This window comes from Protopterus annectens, chromosome 4.part0 (genome assembly GCF_019279795.1).
Source record: "Protopterus annectens isolate FY-2018-M chromosome 4.part0, PAN1.0, whole genome shotgun sequence".
In the NCBI taxonomy this organism is placed as follows: domain Eukaryota; kingdom Metazoa; phylum Chordata; order Ceratodontiformes; family Protopteridae; genus Protopterus; species Protopterus annectens.
The window spans coordinates 887,586,896-887,607,044 of record NC_056733.1 but is presented as its reverse complement, the minus strand read 5'-3'; the positions used below and the strand labels follow the sequence as shown (position 1 = coordinate 887,607,044).

General features: G+C 40.6%; 1 protein-coding gene across 1 annotated transcript in view; it reads left to right on the top strand.

The window, feature by feature from the left end:
- Window positions 1–281: 281 nt before the first annotated feature.
- The window catches only part of KLHL22 (kelch like family member 22), a 1,250,694-nt gene continuing 1,230,826 nt past the window's right edge, over window positions 282–20,149 (top strand). Inside the window, exon 1 of the mRNA XM_044068844.1 lies at window positions 282–487. The gene's annotated coding sequence lies outside the window, so the exon portion shown is untranslated. The remainder of the gene's footprint in view (window positions 488–20,149) is intronic.

Genomic DNA, 20,149 nt, shown 5'->3' with positions numbered 1-20,149 from the left:
GCTCTGTCCTTTGAACTGTGTGTTTTATCCTGCAAAATTTCATGTTTCTACAAAAAATGTCCCACTTTGGAATTTTGAAACAGTGGCACCCCTATCATTTTGGAGATGGAAGGTTGAGAGCTGTGGTATGTTTGTACCTTAATTTTAACAACGGCAATGCTTCTTCTTGCTGTTTCCCAACTCCCCCTGCCCCCGAAAATAAAAAAACTTCAATTGAAGATAAACAAATAAATAAATAAAGGAGTGTAGGAATGTGAGCACTTTCCCTGCAGCACGAGAGCTTGTTGCCGGAAATGACGTCGTGGGCGGTGCTTACTGATTTTGGTGTGGTGTAGTTCGGATGTCAGGTGCGAAGTAAACAAACAGCTTTCTCAAGTACCGGTTTAGTTGATTTTCTGTCGATTTTTACTGTATGCAGTAACGGAATAGCCTGGTGAAAACAAGCTTTAGGCGATCACGAATCACCGTTGTACTCTCTGGAAGGAAGGTGAGCAGTGGCTTTAACACACAAACTGTGATCCTCATAAAACCTAAAGTGAAATAAATAGGACGACAGTGGCGTAGTGTCCACAAACGTGACTTTTGGTGACAGGAAAGATGAGTGCAGTCTTAGCACCGACTTGGAGTTACCACCGACCTGTTCATAGACAGGATTGTCCATGTGTAGGTAGTTTTGTATAGAAAAAAAAGTAATTGCCTTCTTCTTGCAAGCAGAAGAAACCATTTATAACCTTTTCAAAAAAAAAAGAAAATTTATGCTGTTGTGTTTATAATCGATTGATTGCCACCTTTTTGAACTGTCCCTTATTTTGGCTCAAATTTTTGCTCCTACCTCCCTAAAAGTGTAAATTTTTAAAGAAGAGGTGGTGAATTACACCAAGTCACTTCTGATGGTAATTATAGTAACAAAATTCTTTTATTTCTGAAACTATACTTTCACATCCTGTTTGTGTCAGCTTTCTAATCCTGCTGGTATGTAAAAAGTGTACCTGTTCTGGGACTTTGTTGATAATTCTGAAATTAAGATGTTGAGAGGTATGTTGATTCTACAGTAGCATGTTTAAGCAGTGAAAGAAAGCATTTCTTTTCTGTTTACAGAAGAGGTGGTGAATTACACCAAGTCACTTCTGATGGTAATTATAGTAACAAAATTATTTTATTTCTGAAACTATACTTTCACATCCTGTTTGTGTCAGCTTTCTAATCCTGCTGGTATGTAAAAAGTGTACCTGTTCTGGGACTTTGTTGATAATTCTGAAATTAAGATGTTGAGAGGTATGTTGATTCTACAGTAGCATGTTTAAGCAGTGAAAGAAAGCATTTCTTTTCTATTTACAGAGGATAAGATTTATTATTCTAAGTATTAAGTCTTAGTAAGAAGTATCTCATTTTATGTGCCTGTGATGAAAATGAGATATCATACACACTTAGACTATCCTAGTAAAATAAATGTAAACAAGTAACTAAAATAAATAAAAACATGCCAACCATGCACCATATCTGCCTGCTGCATTCAAACAAACATTTATTTGTCTTATTTGTGTTTGTTTACTGGGATAGATCACTGAACTCTGTGGCCTCTTTTTAGACTCCATCCAGGAGCATTGTCTGGTGAAGTAACTTACCTAGAGTCTCTCAGTTAGTGGAGGCTGAAAGAGTCACATGTTGAAGCGCTGCCCCATAGGAATCTGTGCATTAACAGCTCCTTAATCCTCTATGTCAACTGACAGGCTAACATAAAGACAGTGGTTGTAAGTTTATGTTTTCGAGGGGAGTTTAATTTTGTTAGTTCATGCTTTACAGGAGGTTGTGGGGCAGCTGGGTACTGGAGCATAATTCGCAACCTCTTACTTCACATTAGGGTCCATGTTTGGGATGTAAACTGTGATCTGGAAAAGGGATTTCCGATTTCCCACTTAATCCACCTCAGGGTTCATGAGACCCTTAACTTACTGTGGCACTTAGTGGGCATAAAGCAGAGAAAAGTATGCCTGACAGTGAGCCAGCCCCATAGCAGGACACCAGAGCATGCAGCATCATGGCATGCACACCCATGCTGGTAATTTGGGATCTCTAATTAGTCACAGTTTATCTGTAGCATGTATAAGAAAACTGGACTATACATATAGACAAAAGGAGGTTGTGTTGATTGACTTTGCACAGAGGGCACACCTGAACTAGAGAACCAGGAGGTGTGAAGCAGAGACACTATCCAATGAATGACTGTGGCACCCGAAAATAACGAAAAAAAAAGATCAACTGTATTTTTGTTTTTGTAATCCTCCTCAAAATTCAGGACACTTAAAAGTATTTTTTGATTGCTGTTTACTTAGGACAGTGATAGAAACAGAATGTGATGTGACTATTAAGAAGTTCTTTAACTGCAGTTGCTGATTTTTGTATTGTGAATTTGTTAAAGACTGCCATGTCTTGCTGCAGTTTCAACATAATTCTGAAGATGGGGACAGTTGAAAATTAAGTTCGGAAAAGATGGGAGGGGGGGAGAAAAGGACATTTCAAAGGTACAGGTTGGGAGGAAGGCTTAGATGGCATGTGAGAAAAGTATGACTGAAATGGTAATGGATGAATGGGGTAGCTTTCTTGATTTCCCTGATGGTTATTAGCATCAGAAGCAGTAATGGAATATAGGGGACGCAAGACATTTTTATGATGAATGGAAGACAGAGGTGCAATCGGAGGTTCTGCACTCTCTTTAGAAGTTGATAAAATGGGCTAGCTGGCTGGGGTGAGTGGCCTAGATTGACTGTAAAAAGCTTTATATAGTCATGGGGATAATGATATTCTTCTGCGAAGATTCATCTAGTGGTAAGAGAGTTCATTTGGAATATCCAGTTATGAGCTTATGATGTAGCTAATGCTTAGATAGGTATATGGAGTTCTTCATTAAAATACATATAGTCATTGTAAATTTCTGGTAAAAGATGATGATGGGTGCTGTTGTGTCCTGGAAAAGGGATTAGATCAAGATTTCTGTTCTTGGAAGTGATTTGGGAGCCTTTGCTTAAAACTGCACATTATGCAAAAGGAAGCAGTCATATCAGTTTGTGTTATATAGTTAATTTACTGATTACTGACTTAATCCAGATCTCCTTAGTGGTTTAGTACTTAAGGAAAGGTACACTGAAATACATTGAAACACTGATACCTCAAGAACCACAGAACTGTGGACCTGTGGTCTTAGTCTACAGTGGTAATTTTGATATTGACAAATTAAATGAAGTGCATGTTTTGGAGTGCAGTTCGTCAGCACTATGCCATAGTTAGCATATATAGATATTTTTGCATAATTTATTTTGCTGTTTTTATTAAGCAGAAAATGGGCAAGGTAATTTTAACTTTGATACAGCCCTTGTAGTCTTGTAAAGGATAAAGTGAAACGTGGAACGGATGATCTGCATGTGTGTACAAAAGGGGATGTTTCCTGAATCAGTTTTATTAGTGAATTAATTCTCTGATCATGACGGAATATGTTAATTTCTGCATTAATCCCTTGTTAAAACTGAAAACGAAGATATGTTTTCATTGTTGGTAAAGTAATGGGTGCCAGCAGTTATTAGAAAACACTTAACTGTAGCTGTGTTTAATGATCTGTGGGTATCTTATTTATTTTCATTTATTTGTGAATTTGGTAACGGTGGACCTTTCCATGTGCAACCTAGACTTGTTGGCACAAACTGAACTGAAAATACACAGAAGCATTTTTATCTCTTTGTTTAAAAATTAAAAATTGTAAAAAAACAAAAAAAATGCTCTGAGTCTGAACTAGTACAAGTGTCTCACTATAAAGAAATGTTTCGAGTTTGACCCAGTTCAGGCATCTTATGTTATTTCACTTTAATAAATATATTTATTATTCATACTGGTTACTCAATGCTAGAAGTCTAAACCTCAAAATGCACTCACTCGAGGCACTCCTTAAAATGGAGAACATAGACATCTGTGCAGTGACAGAGACCTGGTTCAAGGCTCCAGAGAGCACCCCTCCATTACCAGGCTATAATTCATGCCGCACCTTTCAGCCACCTAACCTGGACCGAAACACTAAAGGCGGAGGCGTGTCCATATTCATTATGGATATCCACACCTCCAGGCTAGTTGCTCAGCATAATGCATCCGAAATTATCCAAGTGCAACTAACTCTGGGCAAGACCACTATCCAAATTGTAGCTTGCTACAGATCCCCCACCATGCCCCAGGATTCCCACTCCTCATTTCTTGATACATTGGAAAATATTAGGGTATAACCTAATACCCTAATAATGGGCGACTTCAACTACCCCGCCATTAACTGGGAAAACTACTTATGTACCAACTCTTGTCCTCAACGTTTTCTGGAATTCATAAATTCATAAATGAATGCTGTGTTCTTGGCTTTGGAGAGTGAGGTTTTTACCTGTGCAGCTGTGATTACAGGAACTTTGCATTCTTCCGGTATAAAGATGGGCCCTTTAGGGGGTGAGAGGGGGATAAAGTACCTGTGCAGCTGTGATTACAGGAACTTTGCATTCTTCCGGTATAAAGATGGGCCCTTTAGGGGGTGAGAGGGGGATAAAGTTAGCACTGAACCTATTTGCCAGGATGTTAGCAATATCAGTTGGTTCTGTATATTTAGTGTCATTGTGCTGTAACTCAGAGCAGATCTGAGTGTTGCCATTGAGAGTCTTGACATAGCTATAGAATGCTTTGTGGTTGTCTTTAGAATCAGTGGCGAATTTGTTTTCGTAACTAGCTTTGGAGGATTTTATCAGGGATCTCAGCTTCTTACTGAGGCTGACCAGGGAGTTCCTCCAATCATGGGATTTTACTCTTTTTTGCAACTGTTTCTTTCTTCTGTTGTAGAGTCTGTTTAGGGCAGAAGACCACCAGATTGGCTTCCTTTTTTTGGAGGATAGCATCTTGGTTCTGTTAGGGATAGCACATTCCATGCACTCGTGTAAGTGCTTATAAAGTGCATTTGTGTAGGATTCAGCAGTCGTACCTCTATTGTCCATCTGCGTGGGTGTCGTGAAGTTTTCCACTTCTGTCTTAAGAAGCGTGAAGTTGGCTTTAGAGAACATTTTTACGGTTGTTTTCCTAATGGGGGGTTGGAGCGGGATGTGGATGTCTAGGGTGATTAGCTTGTGGTCAGATCTGACCAACGAGGAGATGGCTTCTGGTATGGAACGTCGGTCGCCCATGTTGGTGATGACCAGGTGTAGGATATTGCTGCCCCTGGTGGGGGTGTGGATAAGTTGATCCAAGGCATTGGAATTGATGATTTCCAGAAAACGTTGAGCAAAAGAGTTGGTACACGAGTAGTTTTCCCAATTAATGGTAGGGTAGTTGAAATCACCCATTATTAGAGTGTTGGGTTGTACCTTAATATTTTCCAGTGTATCAAGAAAAGAGGAGTGGGAATCCTGGGGCATGGTGGGGGGTCTGTAGCAAGCTACAATCTGGATTGCGGTTTTGCCCAGAGTTAGTTGAACTTGGATAATCTTGGATGCATTATGCTGAGCAACTAGCTTGGAGGTGTGGATATCCTTAATGAATATGGACACGCCTCCACCTTTAGTGTTTCAGTCCGGGTTTGGTGGCCGAAAGGTGTGGTATGAATTATAGCCTGGTAATGCAGGGGTGCTCTCTGGAGCTTTGAACCAGGTCTCTGTCACTGCACAGATGTCAATGTTCTCCATTTTAAGGAGTGCCTCGAGTGAGTGCGTTTTGAGGCTTAGACTTCTAGCATTGAGTAGCATTATCCTCAGATTTTGCTTGCTTGTACCTGTTACGGTGGTGAATTTGTCATTTGACCCTTGCCTAAAAAGGCACTAGAGGGGTGGCAAGAGCCTTTGCCAGTATCCGGAATCCCAAGGGCGACAGGTGCAGGCCATCTCTGACACAGCAGCATGGTCTGTCGATCATGTCATCCCAGGCAGACAGATACTGGATTCCCTTAGAATGACACCAGAAGCTTAGCCAGTTGTTAAAGTCAATCATTTTGTCCTTGTAATGTGGTATCATTCTGGGTGATGGCAGGATGCTACTCAGGGCTAGGGTCATACCTGCCTGGGCTACAAGATCGGAGAGCTCCTCTATGTCTCTCTTCATGTAGTCCAGGGAGGTACATCTCAGATCATTCACACCAACATGGACAATGACAGAGTCATATTTGTACTTGTTGTAGAGTGACCTGAGTGCGTTACTTTATGTGGCAGATCCTGGCACCCGACAGGCAGCTGACAGTAACTTTTTCTTTGTTTAGCCTGGTGAGTGGAACATCAGTGTGCCTGACTATAGAGTCACCTATGACTGGAGTGCTGGGTACGTTATGCCTTGTGGACTGTAGTTGAGTGGCACACTGAGTATGTGGGCTATGTGTCATTTGGGTTGTGTTGGGGGGTGGAGGTTGCTTGCATTTCTTCTTTGGAGGTCTCTGTTGTTTGGGCAGATTTTTACTGAGAGCCTCCGTGAATGTAGGTGTGTGTTTTGTGCTTCTGTGTGTGTGTTTTGGTGGTGTAGGTTTTGAAAGACTATGTGATGAGTGTGGTGTGGTGCAAGTGTTTGCCTTCTCCTCTTGACTGTCTAGTACAGTCTTTGGTGAAGAGAGCTTTGCTTCCAGTTTGGCTATATAAGTGCATCTCTCACAGGTCGTAGTATTGGGTGGTAGGAGGAGAGGGTTGTCTGTGTACATGAGGCAATTGCTGCATTGTCCCAAGATGCCCATATTCATCAGGTAGACAGGAGAAAACACCGGGAGCTGACCTTTAGACATGCCTGAATAGGTGCTTATTTATTAAGTACTAAAAACTGTTTTCCTCTAGACAAGTAAGGGAAGTGGAGTGCTGTAGTAATTTGTGACTTATTTAGTGCTTACAATAAGTTCTGAACAAGTGCTGAGCTCAAAGAAACAGATTTGAGTGCTAAAACTAAAAAGCTGGCTAGTTGCAAGGGAAAATTTGAAGAGCAAACTTTATGGCTCCAGGAATAGTTTAACCCTAGTTAAGTGTGTGTGTGGGGAGGGGGGGGGCTCAGGAGCTCACAAACAGTCCTTGACACAGCAAATCCGTATCTGGACAAGACCTGCCACAGTAAAGGGGGGAAGCAAGCTTAGAATTTTTTTTTCAGTAAAAGTGGAAATGAAGAAAGCTGGAACAGAAGTTAATTCAACGTTAAGAATCTGAGTGGGTTGGCCTTCATAAATGTTCTCTGTTAGATTGAATGAACTAATGACACTAGACTGGGAGGTGTGTCACAGATCAAATATACAGTATGGGCGGGCAACTGCAAAGCCACCAAGTCCACAACACTAGGGATGGTGGGTGGGAAAAATTACAGTTCCTAGCTGTAGCCACTAAATGAAAGTTTTAAACAGATCAAGGAGCAAGCAGACTCTAGAGAATGCTTTTAACTGTAAACGGACAATTATAGTGATGCACAATATTAGAGTTCCTAGCTGTAGAACACAGAAACCTCAAAAAATCCAAAATGCACAGAAAATCTCGGATAGAGCACTCACAAATAGAAAATACAACTCTCAGTATGAAAAAGCAATTTACAGTTAAGTAATTCAGTAAACATGCAATTAGAGTAATGAAACCGTATCTAGCAATGAAAAATACAGTTAAAACAGTATAAAACAGTACATAAATGCAGTGAAACAATAAAAAAAAGCTTTATAACCTTGTTTATGAGATCCATAATAATAATACGCTCTATGACTTTACAGATCAGACTTGTCAAGCTAATGGCTTCTTAAGAATACTTCTTTCTCCTTAATATTATTAATGCTGTATAAATAATATATAAAGACTTGGATGGTTGCTCTCAACCAAACACCATTACACTACATATGCCCTCTCTTAATCTTAGACACTGCACACGTCAGAAGCCAAGACAAAATCTCCACGCCATCTGGTCCACAAATTGCCAGGATTTAGAATCAAGGTGTAGTTTATAGTGCTGCAACACATCTCCAGGTGACTCGACTCCATTCGACCTCTGTAAACCAGGGCTGAGATAAGCATTCTAGTGTTATAGCTTCAACCCAGTCTTGCAATATATATGTATGTTAGTAAGCTGTTTGTTTCTTTTCTGCTCATGTGTTTTCTTTATTTTTAGACTGTACTTTATATGGTGTCAAATCTTTTCTCTCTGTGAAAAAGTCATATTTTATGTTTTTGTTTTATATTAATTCTACCATACTAACATGTTCATGCATAAATACTAGACAGTCATTCTTAAGACTGCTATTAGTTTAGCCAGAACACCTAGTATGAAGTGTTACCTCATGCCCATAGGACAGACCTAGAGAGACTTGGTGAATGCTCTTCAGATTGTTGAAGTTTATTTTGAAGGTACCATGGTTACTACTATAGCCTTATGTGTTTGTGACCTATTAATAGTCTTTCTTATATTTTTGTTGATTGTATGTGGAGCTTTACTCCCTGGGCCTCCACTGAGTGCTTGTAGTTTTGAGTGTGTGTGTGTGTGTGTGTTGGTGCGTGCATGTTGCAGTCCGTAGGAGTCCAGTCTAAGAGGCCATATTTTCAGTGCTTGCTGGGTTAGACTGCATCTCTACCATGGCCTTTAGTATGAGAATGCATGAATCAGAAAATGTATAAGTGAGTGAACGTTTTCTGCAATTTAATTATTGCATACTTAATGTCCAGTGTTGTAAGAGATTGACAGCCAACTTAACTGTATGTTAAGACATTTTCTTGCAAGTTACTGATAGTGAGACAGGATGATGCTTTATTCCTAGCAATCCATATTTAGTGTGGTTGTCAGACGCACACTAATGTAGCTCGTTTGTTTGTCGGAGGTGGAGTAGTGCAGCTCGTTTCGTTGTCGGAGGTTGAGTAGTGCAGCCCGTTTGAGGACCAATCACAATACCAGTAGATTGCCAGGCACCCAGTATTACTGCTGCGCTGGTTAAAACAACATTGTCCAAGTCCAAGAATACAGCTTCTATGGGACCTGATAATATCCCTGGCTGTGTTCTACATGAACTACAGATTGAAATGGCACCTTACCCTGTGTGTCCTTTTCAATCACAGCCTCACCTCAGGCTTTGTCCCTACCGAATGGCGCACTGCTGCAGTCATCCCTCTCCACAAAGGAGGAGCGGCTACAGACCCTTGTGAATTATCTCCCAATTTGCCTGACAAGTCTGATATGCAGAGCTATGGAACGCATTATCATGGACCTAATAAACAAGGATATAGGAAATCTCCGGACTCTGGATACCACACAGTTTGGTTTTGTGAAGGGTAGATCATGCCTGCTCAACTTGGTTGACTTGTTTGAGTCAGACACCAGAGCTGTGGATGAAGGCAAGGTAGTTCATAGAGCCTACCTTGATCTGGCCAAGGCCTTTGATACCATTCCCCACTCAGGAATCCTAGAAAAACTCACTAAACTAGGCATCAACCCCTATATCACTAGGTGGGTTGCAAACTGGCTCACAGATAGAACCCACAGTGTGAAAGTAGCAGACTCCAAGTCAGACTGCCGACCAGTTACGAGTGGAGTCCCACAGGGTTCGGTCCTGGGTCCTCTCCTGTTTGGTATCTACTTCTCTGAAGTCCGGGCCAACACAAAGGGTCTTTGGCTGACAAAGTTCGCAGACGATTGCAAGTTGGAAGCTATTATTAACTCCCCAAGTGATGTTGATATCCTACAGAAAGGTCTCACTGAGACCAACGACTGGTGTCAGAACCATGGCCTTAAGCTCAATGCAAAAAAACATGTCATCATCCCCTTTGGGAAAAACCTGGTTCCCATGAATTACCACATCGATGGTAGTCCACTGAACACAGAAGGTGTTATAAGAGATCTGGGAACAGAGGTTGACAGCAGTCTCTTTTGAACACCACATTGCCACTGTGGTCAGAAAGTCCTTCTGTGTGGCACATCTTATTACTAAGGGTTTTGCATCCAGGAAGAAAGAGGTCATTGTCTCCCTCTACTCTTCCCTCATTAGGCCAGTCATCAGGTACAATGCCCAATTTGGCATGTACCTCACTAGACCCTTGCAACAACTGGAGAGGCCACAAAAGTACCTCACAAAGAGGAGCCTAGGCCTTAAATACTTGTCCTATATGGACAGACTCACTGGCCGTCTTCAAGAGAAACCGTGATGAGTGGATGGGAAATAGAAAATTCACCCCAGGGATCACTCCAGTGGCTCTACTCGACAGAGGCTCTGGGAACTAAGGTCGGGTGGCACAATGTCAGGGTAATCCTATGGGCTAGGTTTTTAAAGGCTCAGGGCCATTAGCCTAGTACACACACCTATGAACTTGCGGAGTAGTGCAGCCCATCTGGTTGTCTGAGGCAGAGTACTTTAGCCCGTTTGGTTGTCGGAGGTGAAGTAGTGCAGCCCGTTTGGTTGTCAGAGGTAGAGTAGTGCAGCCCATTTGGCATCAGAGTTAGAGTAGTGTAGCACATTTGGTGATGGCTCTTCTTTCCTGAAAGTGAGAGTAGGTGGCACCTGTTGATAAGGAGGAGGCTGGCATAATGGTTAAGATAGTTGCCTTACATACACAAGGTGCAGGGTTTGATTCTCACGTGGGTTAATTGGCTAGGTTTAAAACAGCCCACAAGGGCAGTTAGCCTAATACTAATCTACAGTTAACAAACCAAGCCAGACTTTCCCCAGTGGAGTGTAGAGGCTGCACAACTCCTCACTGAAGCTTTGTGTTACTGTGGTTGATTAATAACATGTCATCACCGTGTATGTCACTTCTGTTAGTGTAGGATGGTCATGAAAGTGAGCTGCTTGCCTCCAGTGAAGTCTAGTGCACACTTGCCATCTTACCCGAGCCTTGCAGTGTTCTTTTGACAGTATACATGTGTCACTAGCAATTGAACAGTGACACATTATTTAGGAGCTTCCTTACATCTGGGCATGCTGAGAAGTAAATTAAGGCACAGCTTAATTCTGCAAAGCATGTATGTAAATTAAAAAAAAAAAAAAAAAAAAAACAAGCCGGTCGGGTGGCATATAGGGATAAAAACCTGACTGTAGCTCAGTCAACTTAGGTTTGATTAATGACTCAAGGGACTGATGGCGCTTCAAAGGAGGTATGGGAAATTATGAGGGTAATCCCTGGTAGATGTTGGGGATGCTCTGTTGATGAGGTGTGGCTTAAAAGGGGTAACGGGTGGTGGGCATTCCTAAGCTGCCATGAAGGAGGGGTGATATGCCTCATTGCACATGCCTGCAAAGCAGTTGCATTGCAACCATGAAAAAAAAAAACAATGTTGAGAAGGCGGCAAGAAAGTATGCAAGCATATATGTAGGGTATTACTTAGAACAGTAAGTAAATAGTACTCTACATATTGTATGGGTAGCACCTGAAGGAACCGACACTATTTTCACATAAAATACTAGATTCGGAGCTATAAAATGTTATACTGATTTATGAGAAAAGTTCTCAGGAAAGGTAATCTCCTTGAGACAAAAATGCACTGAGGTTGGAACAGTTAAGGTGGGAAATTAAACAGTGACAATTTATTCTATAACTGTTTTTGCCTTGCTAAATCGCTGTATCCATTTAAAGCTTGCAGTGCACCCAAGAGGAGAAAAAAAAAGCACTTAATAAGTAATCTGTCTCCTGGCCTGATAGCATAGAGGTTATGCCACAAGATTACCAACTGGTAGACCTGTGTTTGAAACCTGGCTGGAGAACAACTGAGTAGCAACATAATTTGCGTGGAAGAAAGGCCTAACAATCTATTTAAGTAATGTATGCCACAAAACCTCAATGCAGTTGCCATGAGTCAGTTTTGACCTGGGGCAGTTGCTTGCTTAAGTAATGGTGTGTACTGTCTGCTACTGTAACATTGAGAGAGAAATTACATGGACAGTTTATACTGTGCCTTGTGCAGTCACTACATCTTTCATTGTTTTTTTTCTAGGCAGTTAGAACAGACGATTAAGACTCTGGGTTGTTGACAGCTACTTCCTGTGGTACAGGGTTTGACCCCTCCCACCTTCATTTCCCTACTGTGTGACCTTGAAAAAGTTATTTAATCATGTATTGCTTTGGGACAATTGGGAGTTTGGGTTAGGCTCGTTAATAGTCTCCTTAAACCGCATGCCTAAAAGCTACCTATAAACTAAGAGTTTCAGTTTCTAAATATTTACATTATTTCCTATTAACAGCTAATTTAAAAAGAGCAGTTACTGAAAAACGAATCTTACTATGAAGATTTTTGCAGTTTTCTCAAAGGGGTAGTCATGTGCCTCGTGTACCTGTGTCTCTCTCGGTACTTACGTATTATCGCAACCATATTTTTCATGGCAATAGTGGCTGCTCTCTGATCCTGAAATATCTTCGTAAACATTGTGAAAAAGTTGTTTGGTGTGTTTTCTTTACCACTATGTCTTCTTTTCTGGACTGTTATCAATTAAATGTCAGAAAAAAGACTATCGCTGCTTAGGTATGCTTCTTTTATATCTTGGCTTACTGCCGCTGCCTTGCAATAGAACATGAGCATGCTGTATAACACACTGAGAAGCTTAACAGTCACGTCGCACAAGATAATTTTGAAAAGAATGATGGCAGTACTAAGGCTTCTGGCTTCCCTTGAAAGTCACTGACCATAACCCTGACAGTGTCATATACAAAAAGGGAAGTAGGTGTTCCGAAAATGTTTCCCTCAGTACACGGAGCTGTGTGTGTGTGTGTAAAACAATGACATCGGCACAAACAGTATACATTCACATGTATTTGTGTAGAACTAGGATGCTACAAGGGTTTGAGAACTACAATTTCATTAAAACACACACGCAAGCTAAATGAAAAAAACTGACATGGAAATCATCCCAGTTATACCCTCAGATCTTCTGTCTTTCATCTGACAACAGCAGTTAAGGAATACAGCCCAAATTATTACCGTTACTTGACAGCATTTGCTGCCACGAAAAAAAGGAACGTTCAGCGGGCGGACTTGCAAGAAGCAACACGCTGGCAGTAAAGTGCATACAGAAACAAGTACAGTGTTTTTTTTTTTTTTACATTTCTTGGATCACACTCCTGAAACCAGCCTGCAGTATTAAAGAAAACACAGTAGATAACTTCTGCAAAATATTAACAAGCATATGTCACGATCGGGAAGCGGACATTAGTGCCGTGAAAAATCTGGTTGCGATAATACGTAGGTACCTCTCTCTCTACCATAATTTAATGTTCTGTTGTATAAATTGGCAAAGGAATGTAAGACCACCAGAACTGTAGTGCATGAGGGTGGAAGGGTCTCCGCCCCCACACGTTTATATCTGGTTGGCTCTTTACTTCTGTGTATTAAGGGAGGGAAGAGAGAGAGTAATAAACTTGAAATCAATAGTCTGTGGTCTGTCCCTGTTCAGATTCCCAAACTAAAACTGTGATGTAGCTGCTCTGAGAAACTGGAATTCGCAGACTGGTGATTCAGCTGACCTTGGCACCAGGCAATTTTTTCTGCGTGGGAATTCACCCACACAGACCACCTGTTTGTGTGTGAATGGAAGTAGCTGTGGGGTGAGATGATGACGGCGATCATCTCTTGTCTGTAGTGGGAATGAATGAGTCTGGATTGGAGGTTTCATCATGCAGTACAAATGAGGAGTCTTGGTGAAAACTGTAGTTTTCTTTAGGAATGGACAGTGTCAGGACTTCGTGTGTGTGTGTGTGTGTGTGTGGGGTCCGTTTGCCTTCTATGAAGGTGAGTGATGTTTTTGAGTTTCTTCCCTTTCCTCTGCTACTTTTAAGAACACTGCTGGCTATGTGAGAAAACTGAGTACTGTGTTCATATGTAGATCACCACGCCAACTCTAGTCATCTTTATAGTTATGGTCATTTGGCTTATTTTAATTTATTATGTGCCTTAAATTATTCTCGTATTGTTGACTGTGTTGGTGCAGCTATGTAGACCAAGTGAACATGGTAGTCACCCAGGTAAATTCTGAGTGCTCATTTTATAAGGTAATCATAATAATAATTCCTTGAAGCACAATAAAACTTGCACCTGATTTGTATTGTGTCCGTAAAGACTCCTCTGCTGTTATTTTAAAAATACAAGAAGTTATTACGTTTGATTATTTGCTTTAAAGTCTTTTTTTGTTATTAAAAGCCCCCCCCCCCAGTTTTTGTTCCACTTTTAAAAGCCATACAAAAATATTGATAATTTCTTTAAAAGGGCAAGAAAATTAGTGTGTCAGTTTTCCTGCACTTTAAAGGCCTTGCTTTTCTTATGCTTTTAAAACAGTTATTAACGTTTCTTGTCTGTCTTTAAATCTTCAGTTATTTTGGAAATTACTCAGTTTTTGTTGTTCTGTTTCGTTCTTTGACTTGGAAAAAAAAGGGAATACATTTTTGCAGCAAACAGAGTTTAAGAATGGTGAACAGGTAGGCGTATACCAGGCTTATGATCATCAGGACCGTTTTAAACATAGCCATGCAACCCATCCCAGTTGTGTACCTATGTATCATGGGCATTTATTAGGAGGGGCTATGTTGGGATGTTTCTAAAGGTTATGAGGGCTATGTTAGTTTGCGTGTAGTTACTGTCTGCCTCTGTCTGTCAGAGGCATGGTGGCAGCCTGACCCAGGGTGCATTTCTGATTTCCCATCTGTTTGTCAAGGTTAGTCTAAAAATAGGGTTAGGGATTGACTCTGCTTCTTATGGATTTGGGAGCCTGTTCAGAGCATGAGGATCTTCAGAGACACACATCTGTCTTGCCAGTATGTCCTGTTTATGTTGCAAGCAAAATTTAAATCCTTGGATCTAGTGGTTCTAATGCTGTTCATTTTGCAGATGTGCAGAACGTCCGTCAGCGCTGCATCCCAGGATGCCTTGTACATCAGATGTAGATAACCTCTCAGCAACCTGTTGGAGACTGAGTGTAGAGATAGGGCTTTTAAGTTATCTGTATAGGGCAGTGTCTTTATATCCTGGATTCATGTGGGTTTCCTCCAGGTGCCCTGGTTTCCCCTCCCATGTCACAAAACATGCATCTAGAGTTTTTCTCCCCGGGCCTCCTTTGAAAATTGGCTTTGTTCCAAGTCGGACTTTCCCAGTAAACAAATGTTAAATAAATAAATTATACATCACTTGTAATATATCCCGTCATTGTCAGTCAACAGTCACATAGCTCATTCAGTTCCTGCCTTCTTTTAAACCTCATTCCTCCTCTGCATGTATTGATCCCAGACTTCCCATTTTTTCCTATGTAATTTGCTCCAGCATTTTTCTAAAGATCCCAATTCCAGTTGTTTTATCTAAGTTACTATCTTAGCTACTTCTAGTAAAGCTGGTTTAGACTTTGATTTCCATTTTCTAGTAATTGCTTTTTTGCAGCCATCATCGTTAGACTCTGCAATACCTTACTATGTCTAGGCAATTCTGATTCTGTATCATAACTCAAAAAATCATTTTCTTAGTTACATCAGTTTGCTCAACCTGCATTTCGGACAGTACAGTCTGCAGGGAATCTTTAACGTCTGCTACCTTATTGCATTCTCAGAAGTTATGTTCTCAGTTACCTTGTATACCTGAGGAAAAAATTATTTGGAGTCTACTTGGGATATAAAAATACCTATGTAAACACTTCCAAGCAAAGATCCTAAATCTTCTAGACTCTGTTGCATATTTGGGCAACATGCATATATCTCCCATTGTTTCTTTGTGAATTGCTTATCCAATCTCCATTCCTAATCCTTTCTAACCTCCTCACTGATTGATAGTTATAGTTATCGTGTAATGTTTTATATGCTGTACTAGTTATTCCTTTCTTAACAGTAACATCTATTCTAGATTCTACTAAAAACTCTGCCAGTACTGCTCTTTCATTTAGGACCGAGATTTCTTTTTCTTTGCCTATACTCTGATATCATTCCTTGTTAGAGAAGACAATCTCTAATCTGCAGTCCAGGTAAGTTCTTGGTGTCTTCCCATTCTGTTACCTTTCCCTCTCTAGTTATTTCCTCCCAATATCTTGGTTCCTTTGCCAGTTTTCCCCAGTAAATTCCAGCCCCCTCTTGCCTATTGTCTGCATCTCTAATTGCAGTCATCCTTATCTGCATAATCTCCTTTCGCCATTTCTGTGTTGGCATAGTCCTTAGAATACTTTCTGCTCTTTTATAAATGTAATAAGAGTTCTTAAACATTGCTGCTGATGCCATAGCATTTCCAATATCTATCCTGATCAACCGGTCCCTAACAGTAGGTTCTATCCCCCCATCTGGAAAATATCCCATGTTATCCCACTCCACAAAGGAGGAAGTTCTACAGAATTATCCAATTATAGACCCATCGCCATTCTTTTACCACTGGCCAAGATAATGGAAAAGTGTGTCCACAAACAAATTATGCACCATCTCATTCAGAACCAAATACTGGCTCTCAGCATGGCTTTAGACCACATCACAGCACCACCTCCGCTCTCCTTTCTTTCACCAATGCCATATATCTAAACAGAAATAACTTGCTGTCATCAGCCCTCTTCCTAGACCTCTCAAAGGCTTTTGATATGGTCAACCACCAATTACTCATCCATTCTCTGAAATCTATCTCCATGAACAACCATACTATACAGTAGTTCCATTCCTATCTGAATGACAGACAACAAGCAGTACTATGGCAGAGCAAACTTTCCACTCTGTTCCCTCTCAGCCTTGGAGTTCCTCAGGGCTCTATTTTAGGTCCTCTACTCTCTTCTATCTTTATCAGTAACCTACACACTGCCATCCCAGATGCAACCTGCATCCAATATGCAGACGACTCCGCTCTGATCTGCTCAGCGTCCTCCCCAACAGCCCTGCAAACCTTAACCCAGAATACATTTAACATGGTTGAAAAGCGGCTCTCTAATCACCGTCTTCTGTTGAATCCCAATAAGACCAAACTGTTGCTCTTTACCCCCACATGTAGGTCCACCCCAATTTCCTTTACTATAAAATCAAACAGTGGTACCTCTATTTTGCCAGATAGCCACACTAAGCTCTTGGGGTAATACCTGCTAATCTCAAATTCAACCTGCACACCAACAAGACTATCAAAACCGTCAATAAGAAGCTCGGCTCATTATATAGAAATTAATCTTTTCTAACCCCAATAGCTAGGATCGCATTCACCCAATACCCTTCTATATGCTTCCCCTATACTCTGTAACCTAAACCTATCAGAGCTTACCAAACTCTCTCACTGTTACCACCATATTGCCAGATTCGCCACCAGTTCAACATATAAGACACATCACTGCCATAACCTCAGTCTCCTAGGGTGGCTTGAACTGCCAAGCTTACTTCAGTTCAATCAGCTAATAGTAGCACATAATATTCTCAACCAACCCGAAAACACCCCCACACTTAAAATTATCATAAAACCATACAGTAACTCCAGACTATTACGCCTATCCAACAAGCTGTTAGTCCAAACACTGAAAGCTACTAACTCAGCTGGTGACTCCCTGTTTTCCAACTCTGTTGGCAAAGCTTGGAACTTGCTTCCAGCTGACATTACCCTGGAATCCTCTCTAAGCCTCTTTAAAAAAGGCCTCAAACAGTATTATAAAATGCACTGGCTCTGTCCATGTACCAACCCCGATTAATCTCCATAAAAACTCCCTAACTTAACAGTACTGTACTAGCTTCTTGCTCACAAATGCTTGCAGTGTAATTCTTGTTCTGTACATTACTTTGTAAATAATTGTTGCTGTTATCCACCTGTTTAATACTTTCATATTTTACTACACATTGTTAAAAATCTGGATCCCTCTAGTGGGACTCACCTTACTTACTTGTAATATTTTCTTGGTATGTATGTTTTGCTTGATAAGTATGTTTTTATCTGCACAATTGGAGTTTTTCTCCCCTGTTAAAATTGTGCATTCCTCTTGAATGCCAAATCTTTCTGACTTTGTAATGCCCCTAGCATGCATGTATGTTTTTGTCTGTATGTTTGGAGCTTTTCTCCCCGGGTCACTGCTGAAAATGGACATGTATCCAGTCGGACTATCCCGCACAACAAATGTAGAGTAAAAATAATATTCTGTATGATTATTCTAATTCTCCTTAAAGTTCTGCCTCCAGAATCCCATTCTCTCTTGGAGATTCCCTACTGTTTCATCACCATCTGTTTCCACTTTGAATTGTAGTTTTCTGTTTGTGCTGTTTTTATAGGAGCCTTAACTGTGTTGCTGTGAAGTACACCTTCAGATCAGGTAATCCCAATCTGCCCTGTTCTACTGGAAGAATCCTCTTATCACACTTGACTGTTGCCGTCTTCCCCTCCCAGATAAAATTCTTCAGCTCTTTATTAATTGCTATCCACAACTTCTCTGGTTGATAAAAATATGCCTGACCTGTGTATAAGACTAAAGGGTCTAAAAACATTTTAACTGCTTGTATCTTAGTATTCATATCCATATAACAGACCTTCCATTTTCTCAGTTTTTATATTATCTTTTTAGTCTCTTCCCACATATCTGTAGCTGCCACACTGAAATCATTTTAATCCATACTCCGAAATACTTAATTTTATTACGTCTCCATAAATTTGGATATTGCTGAACCAATTTGTGTGTGGGTACATAATTTACTGCTATTGCCTTTGTTTTAAGTTCATTAATTTTGTATCCCAAAAAGATTTGAAACTGCCTCAGAATGTTCCACAACACTGTAATGTCTCTTTCCGGGTTCTGTTGGGTATAAAGTAATATCAACTGCAAACAGAGCCAGTTCTTCTTGACTACCATACCAGTTATATACTTGAATATTTGAGTCCCTTATTTTCTTTGCCAGTGGTTCAAAATATACTGCAAATAATAAAGGGGAGAGAGGGCACCCCTGCCTTGTTCCACTGTTCAGAGATTATCAGAGAGGACCCCACCCAGTTTAATTTTTGCCTCCGATACCTCATCTATCCTTCTAAACAACCTTATAATTTTATCAGGGAATGCAAATGCTTCCATTGCTCTGCTCATAAAGTCCCACCTTACTCTAGCAAATGCTTTCTCTGCATCAAAATCCAACAACAACAGTGATATTTTCCTACATTCTGCTTCCCTCTGGATCATCAGTGTTCTGTTAATGTTGTCAGATGTTTGCCTCCTCTCCAGAAAACCACATAGATCCATATCTCTAAATTTTGGCATCACCTTTGCCATTCTTTTAATCATTGTGAACATAAACACTTTATAGTTCTAGTTTAGTATTGAAATGGGTCTGTATGAAGCTGGATCTGATGGATCTTTACCCTCTTTAGGTGTTACAGCTACCACTGCTTTCTTCCAGGATGTTGGTACTTCTCCTCCTTTTAAAATACTGTTAAATAAAACCCAAATCTTTATCAGTTTTTTTCCTCCTGACTTCCAAGCTTCCACAGGAATACCGTCTGTTCCTGGGACTTTCCTGTAGATTGGTTATACATTACAATTTTTATGTCATCTCCTCCTATCGTAAGTGTTAGTAATTGAGCCTTCTGTACCTCTAACCTTGGCATATTTAATTCTTCCATAAGCATTTCCATCTGTATCTTTATTTGGTTTCCATGTTTCTCTGCTTTATACAGACTTTTATAGAATTTCCAAAATATTTCTAATACTTTTACAGGATCCCTTATATCTTCCTTGTTATATGCTCCCTAAGCTTGGTGACAGCCCTTTCTACTTTCTTTTGCCTGAGTTGTTGTGCTAAAAGTTTTTCTGGTCTAGAGTTATTATCAAAAAACAGTTGCTTAACAGCAGTCTTTCTAAACTCATGCATATTATCGAGGTTTATAGGAGGTTACTAGGCTAGCGGCCGTAGAACCTTTATATGCCTAGCCTTGTTAATACTGGTTTGCCCCAGTTGTCCTTTGTTAGATGGATGTACTGCACAGATCAGTACCAACAACCCCTGTCCATGAGGAACATGGGTGCCATCCCCTGGGGTGAATTTGCGGTCACCCATTCATTTGTCCAGGTTGTGCTTGAATAGAGTCATTGAGGAGCTCTGCTTCACATGAACTGGAAGTTTATTCCAGGCACCGGCAATCTCTGGGAGACATACCTGCCTCTCCAGCATGTTCTGTTAATGTCATTGGCAGGGTTGAGATCCCTAGAGCGAGTGACTCTAGTGCCATTTGATTTGTGGATGTGCAGCATTTCCATCAGGTTGGGTCA